Genomic DNA, 3,318 nt, shown 5'->3' with positions numbered 1-3,318 from the left:
ATAAAGTAAATGTGTTTGGTTATGGCCCCATCCTATGTGATCTTTATCAAGCTCATGATAAAGATCAAGGTCAATCTAATATGGTGATGGAAATAAATACAACTACTTATTACATAAGTCTTCTTCTTTATTTAGACTTCTTGTATGCCTCATCTTCTTCTTTGTATCACCTCCATTTGATAGACTTCTTGAGTCTTCAATTACATTACATGATTGAAAGTAAAACTAATCTAATGAACTTACAAGAATAAATCGAGTTACATTCGAGATTCATGATTACAAAGATTGACGACATGCAAGTCATATTTAAAACCAAAACCAAAATCATTACACTAAGGTCGAAAGACCATAACCATCCACCATGCTCATATAACACATAAAAGCATGTTAAAACACATAATCTGATCTTAACATATCATATTATCCATGATCTAATCATAAAAAGAAAATATGACAAAAATCAGAAAAATCAGAAAAATAAGAATCACTGTTTACGGGCAGTAAACGACGTCAAACGCCTTACAGACGAGTCGCTGATAGCTTTAGCTATCAGTTTTGTTCAGATGCTCGTTTACCTATGGAATAGGATATTCGTTTGCGTAAATCGGACACCAGACCCAGATTTCAGCAAATCTGCAGCAGCCAATTCAGAATCCGTATCTAATATGATTCTCATAATTAGAACAAACATAAATCATGTATATATCAGTATATATACAGATTACATAATCATCTTATGATTATACAACTCACATGAATATCATATATTCAAAACCATACATATATAAGCATATTATATCAACATCAAATCACGGCGAATCACGTACATGCTCATATATCGAAAACAGTTAAACACATAAACGAATTAAATTTTTTTCTCAAGTAGCTCTGATACCATTGAAGGGTTTTAGCACATAAACGCAGCGAAATCATAAATTTAATCTTAAAAAAAACCGAAACCCTCCGCAGGATCCATGCGAAAAATAATATTTAATTCGTAGTTCAATGTGTTTACCTTAAGAAGATTTACGTCAATGGAAAGATGGAGGTCTTTAATAGCGATCCAAGAACGATGAACGGAGATCCTTAGCAGCTGCTCCTCAAGTGTGAAGCACTCCACCTAGAAAACGATGTAATGAAGGAGGAGGAGATGGAGAGAATTAGGGTTTTGTAAATCTTTTTGGTTGAGGCAAAAATAAGATTTATAATAGTATATTTATAGGCAAAATTTTTAGCTGAAATTTTCCCATAAAATATTATTATTATTAACCCTTTATTATTCTCACTAATAATTAAAACACCTTTTAATTATTAATCCTTTTTCTAAACTCTTTAGAAATAATTCTCTCACTTGATTTAATTTCCAAAAATTAAATTCTTAATTAATAATATTAAGAACCTTTTTTTAATTAATTTATAATCAATTAAATCTTATTTAATCAATTATTAAATTTGCCAATTAATTATTTATTTCATAAATAAATAATTATCAGCCATTATTAATTAATTCCTCCACCATTAAATCATTCTCTTTTATGGTGTGACCCTATAAGTTCAATATTAAGCCGATAGTAGAAATAAATAATAATAAAACTATTTTATCATTATTTATATAAATTCTCTAATTCAGTAAATATGATTAATTAATTAATCATATTTATTCAACATCGTGAGAGATACTTCTCAGCATATCGCGACTATCCGGATAATACGAATTCACTGCTTAGAATACCAAGAACCTATTCAGTGAGTAGTTACCGTACAATTAATTCCTTCTACCCTGCAATGTCACGATTAAATACAAGGCATGGAACTTGTGTCAAGGCTATCTTATTTAATCACTTGCTTTCCAATTCACTATGCTTAGTTCTATTTAATGTAAATTAGAAACTCCTTTCTTATTTCATTCACTCTGGCCAGAGATTCCTGAACTAACATAAGTGGATCAGCATTGAACATTCTCTTCCTACACTGGAAGGGGTAGATCCTTTACTAATCATACACTATCTTCGTGTACAAATTCCTATACCCAGTAGAGCCCTTATAATTGTCCCTTGAGACTAAGAACTAAACCAAAGCATAGTTCAGCGTACACAAGATGACTATGATGATCTCAAGTCTAAGGATACTTGTACAACTATCACTATGTGAACAACTGCTGACATGTGAGTGAATTCCATCAGTTGTTCAGTTGTGTGAGTCATTTTCAGTGAACTTATTCTATAATAAACACCTACATACTAGCTATAGTGTCACCACACAAATGTTTGTGAGAACAGACATCCTTCATAATGAAGCAAGCATAGTATGTACCGATCTTTGCGGATTATTAATTACCAGTTAGTAATCCTACGACCAGGAACTATTTAAGTTTAGAGTTATCATCTTTTATGTCTCATTATTATGATCTCATCACAATCCATAAAAAGCTTTACTCTAAACTGTGGTATATCTTATTTAAACATTTAAATTGATAGAGCCTGCAATAAAAATAAAACAAGCCTTTTATTAATATCAATGAAATCAAAAACAGATTACATAAAAGTTATTCCTAAATCGTCATACATGATTGGAGTTAGGACATATCTCTTTCAGGATGTAATATCCGGGAAAAAATATGTGAATATTATGTGTTAAATGAATAAATATTATATGTTTTATAGGTGATTATTTCCATAATATTAGATGTTATAGCTGTTATGTGTGTTTTCGTGCGGGCCAGAAATTTTTTCGATTAATTAATATGTGTTAAAACTGCAATTATATGAATTGATCAGTAAATTGGACTCGTATTTAATTACATCTTTATCAAGATACCTATTTTATATCGTTTATATGCATTTGAATGTATTTTATGCATATTCGGGTTTTTCTGTTAATTTAAGTATCGTTTTGTTTTTCAAAAATGAACGGACCGGGACCCCACCGAGACGTTGAAGTCCATACAATTCGTGTTTTTATTTTTATAAAATTATATGTATTTCAAATACCTCGTGTTTTCGTATTTTTGAATTAGTTACAATTTTTGGGGAATTTTGATATAAACTTTATATGTTATCATTTTTAAAATTATTCCCCCGTAATTATTATTTTGGGGCCTAATTATTTTAATTATGGGAATAAAAACACGCTTATTTAATTTTGGGTATTTATTTTCCAGATAATATAAATAGCAGATTATCTCATTTATTTTATATTTATTTCATTTTATTTTCTGAAAATTCAAGAACAAATATTGGGGGTGAAATTTCTTTCTCAAACTTTGATCAATGATTTTGGACTGACCAGGAAACCAAATCGAACGTTCTACATATAAAA

The sequence above is a fragment of the Apium graveolens genome, chromosome 9 (assembly GCF_009905375.1).
Source record: "Apium graveolens cultivar Ventura chromosome 9, ASM990537v1, whole genome shotgun sequence".
In the NCBI taxonomy this organism is placed as follows: domain Eukaryota; kingdom Viridiplantae; phylum Streptophyta; class Magnoliopsida; order Apiales; family Apiaceae; genus Apium; species Apium graveolens.
This window is presented reverse-complemented; position numbering follows the sequence as displayed.